Source organism: Leptidea sinapis, chromosome 20, assembly GCF_905404315.1.
Source record: "Leptidea sinapis chromosome 20, ilLepSina1.1, whole genome shotgun sequence".
NCBI lineage: Eukaryota > Metazoa > Arthropoda > Insecta > Lepidoptera > Pieridae > Leptidea > Leptidea sinapis.
Genome location: NC_066284.1, coordinates 11,717,537 through 11,733,031, shown reverse-complemented (window position 1 = coordinate 11,733,031; position 15,495 = coordinate 11,717,537).

The window sequence follows — 15,495 nt, the reverse complement described above, 5'->3', positions numbered from 1 at the left end:
TATGTGCGCCTATTTTGCGTGATGTGTTGACGGTGTTACTCTTGCCAACCCAATTCTACTATGAATCCCCGCAGACCCTTGATGTTGCCGATGACCTCTGGTAATGATCTCGGGTTTCCAAGGTATTGTGCCCTGTATTCCGCCACCTCTCGACATTCAAGAATAACATGGGTAGCTGTTTCTTCTGCCCCAAAACAGACTCTGCAAAGAGTCTGTAATACCTGAAGTGTTTCTTTGTGCAGAAGCGCATGACCGGGTAATGGCCCAGTTAGTAACCTAAGTTTCTGTCTACAAAGCCGTCGCAGCTTTCGTGATAGTCTGAGGTTGATGTCGGAAGAGCCTGTCGTGATTGCCTGCATGTGTTAAGGTTAGACCAGTATTCCTGCTGTTCTACTCTGGTGTGAGCGGTTCCGTACATATTGCCACGTCGAGGATTTCAGTGTGCGGTACCCTGTCTAGCTTCTAAAGCTTTACTTTGATGAAGAGATACAGAGGCGGCAGGTCCAGTAGTGCTTCCAAGGCTGCAGTGGATGTTGTCCTCATGCATCCTGTAGCTGCCATACAGGCCACTTTCTGAAGTCGTTTAAGATTACTCTTAAGCTTACCCCGTGGATAATTTAGTTCGTGGTCAACAAACTACCGCAATTTAGCCTATTGTTGGTCGTATTACTTACTACTCGGTACAGCCATAGAATGAGCCAAGCTTTACCTTTCTGTGGTACTGCCAGAATGCGACTATAGCTTTGCCGATTTTGTTGCTCCGGTGATTGCTCCAATTTAACTTACTGCCAAGTACTACCCCTAATTACTTTAACTCCGCAGTCAATTGTAACTCTGTATTAAAAAGTTTGGGAAGTTGGTAGCTTGTTGGTAGGTGTCCACCAATAAACGTTACTTGGGAACCTACCACTATTTTATTTTACTATTTTATTAAATTACTTGTTCCGTCTTATTCCAGTAGCCAGGTTAACCAGTAGTTCATTGTTGGTGCACCAGCGTACCACGATGACCAGTGCGGAGTGGGTCACGTCACAAACCATGCTAGTGACATAGATATTGACCCGCAAACTTGTGTTTCACTGTACAATACGGCATTATAATACGCTGTAAACAAAATATAACTGGGTTATGCAATGATATTATACACAATAAAGAGGTAAATATGGCACTAGCGCGCGCAAAATGTTGCAGACAAATTCAGACAATTGTCGTAATTTCATTTAGTCGGTTAATAGCAGCGAGCTAAGCGGAACGTTTTCGTGGCGTAACAATAATAATATAAAATGCCAACTTGTGTGTTAAGAAAATGTAAAAACTACGTTTGCAAGATATATAAGAGTGAAGGTATTTCATACCATACGAAAGTATATAAAATAACGTCGTATTTGTATTTTATCACTTTTTTATTTCTTATTTACAAATAAATCTCGAATTATTAACGTGGTGGTTCGAGCAAGATAGAGATTATGATGTCAACTGCAGCGAGACAAGGACAAAAAGTATGTGTCATAGATTAATCAACCAGAAGTGAAATCGTAGGCAGAAGACATAGCGTTCGTAACCGCTTGATTGCGGAACTTGAGTTTTCTTGTTAGGTAGTGAGCGTCTTTCTTAAATAATATTATGATGATTATAATAAGTTCTGGCTTCTGGTATAGAATGAGATTAGTAATAGCAGGCTATTTGTTTTTTTATTAGTACTTAATCTTGGAATGTATGTAACGTACCAGGAGGTCTACTCGCAGAATCGACAACGACACATTTGGAACGATATGATAATACTCCGAATATACCGCAACTACCCTGTCTACTGCGGGATGATCGAGGTAGTATATTTTAGGACAATTTAGGAAATGATGTAAAAAAGGCGTCGTTGTAGTGAATGTAATACGAAATTTAAAATTTTTTAATAAACAAGTGCGTATAGCTGAACTATCAAACCACAAAAACAAGTTTTAGGGTAGGTAGCGGACGTAGACAGTAAGTGCTATCTGCTTGCGTGAATAGGCGGTATATCGTGGGCGTTTTTCTGTAACCACTGTTACTGAAAAAACTCCTACGATATATATATAGAAAGGGTCCGTTTCGGTATATACCTTGCTAACTGCAGAAGAATCAATGGATCATTTTCTGTTTCTCCCATTATCTTATTGTAATAAACCCACAACAAAAATACATTCATAAATAATATAATATACAAGAAATAATAATTGTAAACTTAAAACTTTTTGGGACCGTCGTTAGTAAAATTGTAAAAATAGAACCCTTATTGTTAGTACAATTCGGTTTTGTTTTGATATGTCTGTATGTTTTTTATTATTTTATGTACAAATAATTTATATCATCAATATGGCTATATATTATAATTAATATTTTTTTTTAATCAATAACACCTAATTTACCTATTAAATGTAATTTTACTACTTTATAACTTTTATTACATGAACTCATGAATGAATCGTATTTTAGGCATAAATCACGGTGTACGTTAAAAAATCATATCTGGTGAATGATTCTGTGAGACTAATCTCTTTTTCACTTGCGATAATTGCATTTACTATCCTTCTTTGACGTGTAATCGTAATGTAGTGTGCTATTGCAATGTTAAATTATTCATGTTTGCGTTTGTGTATCATTTACAAAAACCGATTGTTATCTAGGTAACCTATCTATACTTTTAAATATCATTGGGGTAATGCAAGACATTTACGCCTTAAACAGCAGAAACAGTAAAAAGTATATTTCTATTGTAACTTTAACTCGTAAACGGTTGCTAGCAAAATAATCTACGCGAGTGGCTTTAAGTAAATTATTATTTTTTTTACTATCAAATAGCTTATTAAATCATAATTTTATAAAAATAATAATTATTAAGCCTTTTATACGAAGTTGAGTATATCATATACATTAAAATCAAAATACCAAAGACATAGCTTATGAACCGACTGAGCTTATTAAATAGCACTATTAGTTGTTCTCACTATAAATTGGTAAATGTATAACTCAATTTTAACTTAACTTAATGAATGACACTATATTCTTAAACTAAGTAGCTAAGCAGTAATTTTCTTTAGCCGAAACCATGCCGAGTCCAAACCTAAATAATGTTTTGGCTCTACCTAGTAAGGATCGTCAAACGTGTACCGTGGTACCAAAAACTAGCTTGACTAAAAAGTATAATAATTCGACTTTAGTTTTGAGTTTTGACGTCGTTGACAGCACCATTAAAGAAAACACAAGCGCATAAATGTCGCTCCGAGATTATTTCTTGAGAAATGACTTCTACAAATGACGGAAAAGACGTGAATATTAATCAAACGAGTGGCCAAAAAATAAAAACATATTATATTGAACTTTATCAGGTGAGTGCGATAAGTTTTTAAATAATAATATATCCTCAACTTGGGACGCCGTTGTGGCTCATAGGTTTTGCCGTCGCCATATTTGTCTCGTATCATGTCTTGTTTTTATGATATTTTTCGTTAATTATCATTGATTGCTTACTTATTTATGTATAATATAATTCATAAATTGCCAAGTTAAAAAACCATACAATATATTAAGCCCTAGCTATAGAAATTTAAATTTAGACTGCTCTACATGTTAGTACTTTACAAACAATATACCTAAGAAGAATTTTGTTAAATATTTGTTTTGCTTGAGCACATTATTATGAATTCTTTTATTTACTTACTATTTAAAGACTTCTGCCTTGTCTCTTCACCTTATTTTATGGTTCTTACGTATGACATGTAACGAGTCGACCATATCATATTTTATAGAAGTCACGTACATACCTCACGCGTATTGTCCGCGTATACCTACCTAAATATATCACATTAAGTGAGACAATACGTAATAATTTTTGAATAGTCCTTTACACTGAAATTGTACACTTAGTACTCGCTCAAGTACCAACTGACAAAAAATAATCTTATCATTGTAATGTCTAATTTTTTGGATGTTTTTACCAGAGAAATGCAATAGATAAACATTCTGGATGAAATCCAGAAAAGTGATAATAACTAAATATGTGTATACAGTTAGTTAGTTTTAGTGATATATGTTTAATGATAGCCAAACAATGAAATAAAATTAATTATACCTCTAAAATGACCTTAATCAGAGAGTGCAGATGTGTTGGGAATGTAAGAGTGAATTTTGGTATCTTTTATTATTAATTCTATATATGCCATCTTGACAGATGTCTTAGAACAAATTGATCAATCATAAGTTTTTATATGTTAATACTGGCTTTTCGGAAAAAATAGATTTTAATAGTAGATAATAAGCTACTTTTAATATAAAATGCAGTACTAAAAGCTAAATATGGGAATATGAAAGATCAAAAGGATTTTTATGTTACATATATTATGCTCAAAGAAAATATTATTAAAATTAGAAAACAAATACTCTAAGTTTGGTGGTCTTAACATGACATTAGCACACTTGTGGTATACCTTCCACAGAAGCCACAGTAGGAAGAATAGAATAGAAAATAAATAAACTCCAATATGGAAAAGTACTACACCTTACTCTACATTAGATGGATAAAATATCAGTATACACCCCACCCAAACTCTCTTGCAAAACCAGTGATCACTTGATCTCCGAAATGATCAAAGTAAAAATGCTAATTGTATTTAATATGATTGTTAAAATTTCATGGTATGGGACTTGAAGTATGACCAAGTATTTCTAAAAATCATTTGACCCTTTCATTTTTGGATGGACATAGGTACTTAGATTATTATTTTGATGAATCCCTTTCTTATTCAAGGTTTTTTCTTTTCTATATTTAAAATAGCCTTTCAACTTCAGCAAGGCTTAGTTAATGCACAATTTGTCTATTGGTATGTCATGATTGCTGTAATCTCGATGTGTGGATGTGACACATGGGGAAACCAAAGTGATGAGTAGTGTTAGAGTTCTTTAAGCTAAATTTTTTAAATAAGAGAAACTCACACTGAACAGGTATTATTAAAAACAGATAAGCCTGATGTCTTTTTAATGTAGTATATCAACACATACTGTGTTTGCTACAAATCATAGTTAACTTTCCACAAATAAAATTTGAAAAACAAAATTTTATGAACGATGCAGGATTCAAACCCACAACCTCCGGCGTTCCGTGTAGGTGCTCTAACCAACTGAGCTAACCGTATGAGTACCTCCTCGTTATAAAGTTCTGTTTGCTTTGTTCAACTCTCAGGTTGTGGCTTGATCTATAGGATCCACTTTACAGTTGATAACCTGCTCAACCCCAATATTTGCATATTAGGAAATTGACTTAAGATGATGCTCTTGTAAATCTAAACAATATGTTATGTTTTTAAAGTCCTCACTTCTAGGATTAATACACAATAGTTTACTTTTATATGATTGAATAGGTAAAAATCTCACACTTGGCATTCAGAGCTCAACTTCTAAATAATATGTACCTTATAAGTTCCAAACTGATTTTTTTTATGTTGAGATTTTATACATACATACACAATATTTTTATGTCAAAACTGTTTTTTATGTTAACATTATTCTCTTCTAAAAAGCCATTCCATTGCTACTCATATATAGAAACACAGCTATTACAAGTACAATGTAATAATGTGGGGCTGAGAATTAAAGACTATACTTAGACTTTTCTCCAACTTATCTAGCGAGTTATGTCAAAGTGAATATTAATTATAAACATTGCTTGTGTGTGTTTTGAGTGAGAGCTAAGTATGGGCTTAACACAAGTTAGGCTGAACAATAACTCTTGAGTCAACACAACTGTTGTTTGACTTTTTAGAATACCATGATAATATAAGAATTGCTGATGCCAGTAATACTTGAATTACATGTAATTGTGGCAATCAAAATTAGTTTCATATTATATTAACAGAGGTATTTGGAATGATGTTAGTGCATGCAACTAGATTTTTTTCCAAATGTTTTGAGTTTTCTTGAGTGTTCATTCCGCCAATATTTGTCTTCACACAATTCTATAAACTTCTACAACAAGCTATCAAATGACTGTAAATATCAAATCAAAGATAATGCGAAGCTCACACTAAGCTTAGTTTAATGTAAGTAAAGTCTGAACAAAGTCTAAGTACATTTTATAGATCTCAGCATAAAAGATAGTCAAGGAAAAGTACTGATTGAAAATCTGCACACACAAATTATAAAATTAATAATAAGTTTTTATTAAAGGCAAAATTACCCCAGTATACATATTATGAAACAAATAAGTACAATGATATTCTAATACATTATATAAAGATAAAAAGTAAAATATACACAAAACTTATAAACTATCTGGAAAGGTTAATAAAGCTCTTCCCAGGTGTATTGGTCCAGGCACCGTCATTTATTTACTATTTTTATTTTGATGCACAGATAGCCAATATGAAAAAAAAAAATTGCTAGGCATCCCATCACAAACCATTTCGAGAATGCGGTTCTGAGATTTGCGGAGTCTATCCCAGAAGGAAGGAACTCTTTTTCTCATCACAGCATAGAAATCAGGCACCCTCAATTCAGCAAACATACCCGAGGCACTGCAGTACCAAGGCAATCCCATCATTATGTGAAAAGCATCATTGTACTGCACTTGTCGTGTATGGCTTTTTGAGAAATTTTGTCCAAAGTTGGTAGGTGTAGAAGTACTAGCAATACACATTAAACAGTACAATCTTGACGGGGTTGCTGCATTTCCCAAATGTTCGGGCCAACATATTGCAACGAATCGAGAGTGCTGTCCTCTCTCTCTCAATATCACAGTCATCCTTCAGGTGTTCTGTAAGAACATGTCCCAAATTTCCTGTTCGGTTGCATAAATATGTATTGTTTATAAACTTCACGCATTTTAATTTTATCAAATATTTTAACACAATATGTTGAGGCATTTTTATGCAACCATCAACAGAGCAGATGACCTATTTAGTGCAAGTTGATTAATTGATTCTATTGTTTGCAAACTATACTACTTAAAACAACTAAATGTTCATTAAGTAGTTTTGGTGATTTTTGTTAATTAACTCTTAAAATTATCTTTGGGTGTTTCTTTCGGTTTGGACTTTGTTGTAGTATGGATATGGTTTTCATTGGCAATTTGTTTGGCATTGTTGTAGTAACATAATATGCAATTTATAGAATGCATTATGTTTATGAATGTTGGGAAAAAACAAGTACTTAAAGTACTTAATTCGGGATTGTGATGAATTTTTAAGTCATATATAAATTGGTTTGACAGATTAATTACATTTTAATTAAACATATTCAATGCTATATCATAGTGTCTGTTTGAATGTTTTTAAGTCCAAGCACACAATAGGCTATTCTTTTCGATATTTTTGAAATATATTTTAAATTATCGTTAAGATTCAATAGTTAAGTGGTATTTTTATTTCTTCCAAATAATTCCACTTTATAGTAAAAAAAAATTATTCCACTTTATAGTAAAAAAATTGTTTTAAATTTATATGATAAAAAAGAGAGCCACTATGATTGTAATGTTTTAATAAAAGTCAAGTCAAAACATCAAGTGTGCTATAATCAATCTTTTTTATAAAAATGACTTAATTTGCATAATTGGTGTGTTGCTAAAAAAATTGTTTCTGCTATAGTGACGTTACAACATGGTTGTCAGTGTTTTTGGTCACATGACATACAGATATTATTTTGTTTTTAAATTTTAATAATTTTCATATTTTATGAACAAGTTAGTATTTAATTCGTATTTCTTATGGTAACAATACTAATGATTACATAAATACTTTCAAAATTTAATTTTGATTAAAGAAACTGACTTATGACATAAGTCTTAACAGCAGTAAGTACAGTCTTAATATGATTCACCAAACAATGATAGATAGCTCTACATTGAAGAAAACAAAAACATGAATATAATGAGTCATAGATAACAAACAGGTGAAATCTGAGTAATGGAGGGCTTCTGCCAATTGCAGAATTATACCAGTCTCAAAAAGATGATTTTCTCAACCTCAGAACCTGCCTGTAACTCTTGTTTATTTTTCTCAATTACCCGGTTGCCACCAATATGTGTTTTACCATGCATTCATGAAGCCTGGAACACACAATTAAAAAATATCATGCTTTTCATATATCATCTGCTTGAAGTGTTAATTCTTTTGTAGATTTGTCGCTTATTGGTTGTAGGTCTTTTGCTATGTCTCTTTCTCTTCCATTCATTCGCTTCCACGGGATTTCTATTTTTTTTAAACTGGACAAGGTAACACTGATTGGTTTACAAGTGAAGATTTTGTCACCTGAGTTATGTGTGCATGAGCATCATCATGTATTAGAGTTAACCCAGAGCCAAATCATTGGGCACTTGGCCCATATGAAGTTTTATATCAAATAAACAAGTTACTCAAGTTGAAGCCTTTGAGTATATATAAAGTTGCATCACTTTGTCTTGTTTATTTAATTGGTAACCATTATATTAAAATATTTTCACATCTATCCTATCTGTGATGAACCTTTGACAACATCACTATTTTCACTTCTCACTTCCCAATGCCAAATACCAAACAGGAAAACCAGAAGTCCAAGAGTAGTTAATATAGCTGCATCATTAAAATGTTCTACTTGTTATACAGTTTGTACAGCTTGGTTAGCAACCATCTTTTCGGTAATATCATTAATCTCAGAATTGAATTGGGATGGATATTTTTCGAAAAAGCGTTTAATTTATTTGGTATTCTTTGGTTCGTTTGTCCTGCTATCCCTTAAATTTTTTTAATAAAACAAAATTTCTTCCTTAAAGAAGTTATAGATATATGCAAGTATTTGCTTGTTTTGTAATCATTTACCCTAATAATTTGTACTATCACAGTCGTTGGAGTCACGCCTCAACGGCGAGTGCTCTAGTGAGGAGCAAACTCAGCAAGTTTGCCTGGCGTGGCAGCGGATAAACAGCTTCTGCAACCACTCCGCGCCGGCAACTCATCCACATATACTCACATGGTTACAGAAACACACTGCACATACATTGCTACAGGTGAGGTTTATTCTCTTTATTTATTTAAGCTTTATTAATTCAATAATGTTTGCTTAGTCTATTACATGTTTTCTTTAGTGTACATATTAGCTATGTTAAAATAAAATAGTTTTATGTTTTTATGGCCCCTCTTGGAGTAAACGCCTGTGCATCTCTTTTCAATTGGTCCAGTCCATTTTGTAATTTGTATTAGTCCATCTTTTATCACATAATCTCACTATATGACCTGCCCTATATGGAAATCATTTAAGTTTATGACAGTGTATAAATGCATCTGTGAGTTAAGTTTATTCTTCTGTCATCTCTTTAAACTCCCGGCAGCAAATACATACATGCAAATAAAAAAAATCTTAGCTGATCTATGCTTATGCTAAAACTCGCCTTCTTCATAACCTTTTTTTTGGCTTGTTACTCATTTAAGAGTGAAATTGTAAAACAATGTAAAAAGATAAAATTGTATGAATGTACATACCAATGTGCAAATAACACTTGCTAGAAAAATCCACAACACTAATAATAATAATTTAAATCAATCTAATCTTACCCATAGATATGCTAGAAACATAAATACTCTGTGCTACATATAAAAGAGTTAATGATAGTTTAGTATATTTATTTGCTTTTTTATTAAACAGTCAAAATGGCAGACCAAAGAGATGAAACACTTGCATTCACTGCTCAGCAGTGCCATAGACGAATTTATCAACGGCTGCAGGGATGCTATCGCTAAGCGTGATGGACAATGTGAACCGTGGGAGACACAGTTGCTCCAGAGAGCCAAATGGTTCAAGTCTATCATCCCGAACCCTTGGGGGCATCCTGTACTTAAAGCATTATTGGATGATGGAGAAACACCGACAGATGAACAAAGTATGTATTAAGATAAATTTTCTTGTTATATACTGGGTGGAATCTTTCCCATCTTCTGTCTATACAGACATAATATCTTTTCTTAATCGAACTCTTAAAATATAAATATTTATCACTGGTTTTGAAGGATTATAAGACAACATTATTATTATGTTGAAGTCTTTGAATCTGAAATTACCTGTGACTTCTGTAAGATGGTGGGTTACCCCAAACTCAACAAACGGGGCTATTCTTTTGTTGTATTAACTTGTTTTATGGCTCTGGATTCAAGCCCTTTTGCGCCGGACGGTGATTATAAAGATTATATTATTTCTAGCTGAAATATGAAACTGTGTTCCAATATTATAAATTTGAATATGAATTATCGTTTTCAGTTTTGAAATGGCTAAAGGAGGAGCGCGGGGTAGTTTTTGTGACGCGGCTACGACAGATGGCCACGTCAAAGTGCCTGTCAGACTTGGCACTCAAGCTGACCACCGCTGTAATGACCAGGGTACGGGCCTGTACAACACTAGTGCCCGATGTTAATCAGATAGAAGATATCAAGGGTGAGAGTTCATAAACATCTATTTTGAACACTAAAGGCGAACACAGACCGAGGCAGAATGGCAAATGATTTACCCGTCAGTCAGCGCACACTTGCCGCTGAGGTACTGCGGCATTGCGCTAAATTTTTATGACTACCCCTGCTGCTAACCCTGCTGTATGTCACAACGAGCGCCGGCCGCGTCCTCGGCATACCGTTGTGTACCGTTGTACGCCACGGTAGCCCGCCAAAGGAGTCTGCGGCGCGTCTTTTAATACCGTGGATTAAAATACCTTTCGTTGCCTCGGCATCATTTTAAAGAATAGGAATTTATGTCGTATTTTTATACCTATACGTTTGAATGTCTATTGGTAACATTTTAAATCTGTTACCATGCCGTCCCGGTCTGCGGAGGCCTTTAGGTCTTAGATTCCTGTGAACAACTAGTATTTGATAAATAAATATTTATTAGATTAAGGTCGATGCCGATATAGGCAATGCTGTCTCTACGGGCTGAGGTAATGAAATTATTAAGTGTATCTACAATGTTTTAAACTCCTAAACAGAAAGATATACAAAACATCTTATATAAGCAGATAGGCAGCAGATATACAAATTAAAATTGTAACCAAAATTTGTGAACGATGTGGGACTCGAACCCTGTGACTTCTTTGGTTCCGTCGGAGCGCTCTTTCCAACTGAGCCGATGTTCGAATACGCATGGATTCGTAAATTTTGGTATATCTTGTTGAACTCTCAAGGTTGCGGCTCCATCTACAGGATCCACTTCACGGTTGGTAACATGCTCATCCCCAATAATTGCACATTATGAAATTGACTTAAGCTGTCGCTCTTTCAAATGAAAGTGGGGGATATCACTTTAAAATAACAAGTTGCTTAAGCACATAGTCAAGAGAAGAATAAAATTATACTTTTTGTTACAGAGAGTCCAGAGTCAGTTTCAGAAGGGTCATTCGCGTACGTGCTTCGTTATGAGGCCGGTTTTACAAAGGATGTTTGGGAATTGCTCACCGACATTGAGTTCATGTTGTTGCACAAAGCTAATCAACGATCAACCTGTATTGACTTGGTTAGTCTGATTGTTAATATTGTTATTTATGCAGTTAGGATCTTTTAAACAATAAAGATTATTATTTACCATTAATTACCAGTGCCGGAAGAAACTTGTGTCTTCTATCGAGTTCTCTCTTGAGAAGGTCGCAGAATGGGTAAAATCGTGTCCAATTTAACCCCTATAAGACACAAGTTTGCGCGTGTAACCCCCTAGAAACCCTATTTGTCGTATCAACGCTCTTCGACAAGACTTTAAGCCTCACCATCGGAGTACTGGGTCTCGAAAACTCGAGCTATTGCCAATTCCGCGGTCATCTGAAGAGCAAAGCCAAATTAGCTTTGAAGAATCTGGTCGTCATAAATAGAGCACGGTAATACTTCAAGCCAGCGCACATTCTAGCGCTCTACAAAGCGCAGGTCCGGCCACATATGGAGTATTGCTGTCATCCCAATGGTCTGGCGCACCCCAGGATCGGCTCGATCCATTTGACCTCGTGCAACGCAGAGCAGCTCGAATTGTCGGGGACCCAGTGCTCTGTGAACGGCTGGATTGAAAATTTGCGCAAAACTCGCCTAACATGGCCCATGTTCTAGTATCTTTCTGTGTTCTGTGATGAAAACCATGATGACATTATGTTATTTTGTTTCAATTCCATTTTTTTTTATTTGTAATGCACTTATGATTTTTTTATGTTTTAGGCGAAAAGAGTTCCATTCAAAAATTCTTTTCACCTGATAGAAAGACTGGCTGACAGGCAGTCATCTAAATCAGACAAGAAATTATGGAAAAATGCTACGGAAGTTGCAAAGTTAATTGCACAGGTACACAACAAACTTATATATAATCAGTTTCAATTTTGTAATGTATTTGTTTCTTATTATTTTATGAATAAAGCGTTATTTTGCATAAACCTCTAATCATCATCATCAACAAATTCGACACTTGTTTCGCCTCTCCATGAGGCTTCCTCACAAGGTGTTCTTCTTCTGGAACAAATTCCACATGTCTATTTGATTTTTAAAATCTTGGCAGAATTGACACTTACAACAATCCATAAACATTTGGATTTCTTATTATCTTTATTGTTACCACTAATTAAGTAATTGCTAAAGACAATCATAATGTAATGTAATTCAAAAGAATATGTAATATGTGAAAACTTAATAGGCATATTAATTAGACAAACTTATGTATTTAGATGTATGCTGTTTGTTTTCCTAATAATTTTTTTTATTCTAGTAATTTCTTGAGCGACTTATATTGGTGTTGCTGTTTAGAACAGGCTTGGTCTTCTAAAACTAACCCTTTGGTTTGGTTTAGATCTGGCCTAGTTAAGTGCCAGTTTTCAGCTTTTTGCAAGAAAAGCTTTGGTAGATTGGTTGGCTTGTACACATTCTTATTGACCTGGTAGAGGTTCTTGTGGGAATGTCATAGGTGGAATTTTAAAGCGTATTGACAACGTGATTTTAGACAGTCTTTTCAATTTGGTTGAAGTGTTCGCTGAAGTCATCTCTTTTTTCACAAAAAACGAAGCTGTATGATTCCTTGATGAGACACTTCATGGCGAACTACGAGAGATGCAGGAAGATGAATATGTTGCACTTTTTTCTACCATTTAAGGAGCTTATTTGGAGTGTTATTATTTTGCTTGTTTTAGAGCATTTCAACTGTGGAAATTTTATCCCTAAAAAGAATATGTTGAGGGTATGGTTATGATTTGTAAAGTGGTTTTGCTATAGTACAGTGCAGTACTGTTTCACTGTGACCAATATCAATTATTGTGATAGACACTGTTCACTGTAGCTCACTGCTAAGACTGATCATCTTCATGAATCTTACTGTATCTCTTGTAGTGAGCTGGGGCATTTTAAATTGTTTGATGAATTGGATTTTCCAATGAGATGAGATGCTTCTTTTACCCATTAAAGGACCACATTCGAAGAGAATATGTAGGATGTTGAAGTATTAAACCTGATCAGTTTTATTGGTTGCCTAAAATTTAACAGCAGGAGATTATCTAGATGTATAATTAATTACCAGCGGGAGGCCCCTTTGCACAGGATGCCGGCTAGATTATGGGTATCACAACGGCGCCTATTTCTGCCGTGAATCAGCAATGTGTGAGCATTATCGTGTTTCGTTTTGAAGGGACTTAACATCTTATGTCTTAAGTTGACCAGCGCATTTATAGTGTAATTTTGGGCAAGTATCCTGAGCGGCACCGAATGGTCAGCCGAACGTCCTGCTCGTCTCGTCCTTTATTTTAATAACAAAATGATGTAAGGTTCTGTTCTATTACCGTCCGCGTGGTGTACTGTACTGTGCCCGTCCCAGGTGGTGATCGCCCGCTGCATGGTGGTGGGCGCGTGCCGCGGCGGCGTGCGGCGCGCTCTGTTCAGAGCGGCGCACGCGCTGGCCCGACTGACGAGCGCGGGCGAGTTGGGCGCGGCCAGTGCGGCCCTCGCCGCGCCCGCCGCCACCGCGCGGCACCTGCACACGCTCGCCGCCGCCGCCTACGCGCAGGTTGTTATACTACTGTTACTGACACACGCTGGCCCGACTGACGAGCTGGGCGCGGCCAGTGCGGCCCTCGCCGCGCCCGCCGCCACCGCGCGGCACCTGCACACGCTCGCCGCCGCCGCCTACGCGCAGGTTGTTATACTACTGTTACTGACACACGCTGACTGACGAGCTGGGCGCGGCCAGTGCGGCCCTCGCCGCGCCCGCCGCCACCGCGCGGCACCTGCACACGCTCGCCGCCGCCGCCTACGCGCAGGTTGTTATACTACTGTTACTGACACACGCTGACTGACGAGCTGGGCGCGGCCAGTGCGGCCCTCGCCGCGCCCGCCGCCACCGCGCGGCACCTGCACACGCTCGCCGCCGCCGCCTACGCGCAGGTTGTTATACTACTGTTACTGACACACGCTGACTGACGAGCTGGGCGCGGCCAGTGCGGCCCTCGCCGCGCCCGCCGCCACCGCGCGGCACCTGCACACGCTCGCCGCCGCCGCCTACGCGCAGGTTGTTATACTACTGTTACTGACACACGCTGACTGACGAGCTGGGCGCGGCCAGTGCGGCCCTCGCCGCGCCCGCCGCCACCGCGCGGCACCTGCACACGCTCGCCGCCGCCGCCTACGCGCAGGTTGTTATACTACTGTTACTGACACACGCTGACTGACGAGCTGGGCGCGGCCAGTGCGGCCCTCGCCGCGCCCGCCGCCACCGCGCGGCACCTGCACACGCTCGCCGCCGCCGCCTACGCGCAGGTTGTTATACTACTGTTACTGACACACGCTGACTGACGAGCTGGGCGCGGCCAGTGCGGCCCTCGCCGCGCCCGCCGCCACCGCGCGGCACCTGCACACGCTCGCCGCCGCCGCCTACGCGCAGGTTGTTATACTACTGTTACTGACACACGCTGACTGATGAGCTGGGCGCGGCCAGTGCGGCCCTCGCCGCGCCCGCCGCCACCGCGCGGCACCTGCACACGCTCGCCGCCGCCGCCTACGCGCAGGTTGTTATACTACTGTTACTGACACACGCTGACTGACGAGCTGGGCGCGGCCAGTGCGGCCCTCGCCGCGCCCGCCGCCACCGCGCGGCACCTGCACACGCTCGCCGCCGCCGCCTACGCGCAGGTTGTTATACTACTGTTACTGACACACGCTGACTGACGAGCTGGGCGCGGCCAGTGCGGCCCTCGCCGCGCCCGCCGCCACCGCGCGGCACCTGCACACGCTCGCCGCCGCCGCCTACGCGCAGGTTGTTATACTACTGTTACTGACACACGCTGACTGACGAGCTGGGCGCGGCCAGTGCGGCCCTCGCCGCGCCCGCCGCCACCGCGCGGCACCTGCACACGCTCGCCGCCGCCGCCTACGCGCAGGTTGTTATACTACTGTTACTGACACACGCTGACTGACGAGCTGGGCGCGGCCAGTGCGGCCCTCGCCGCGCCCGCCGCCACCGCGCGGCACCTGCACACGCTCGCCGCCGCCGCCTACGCGCAGG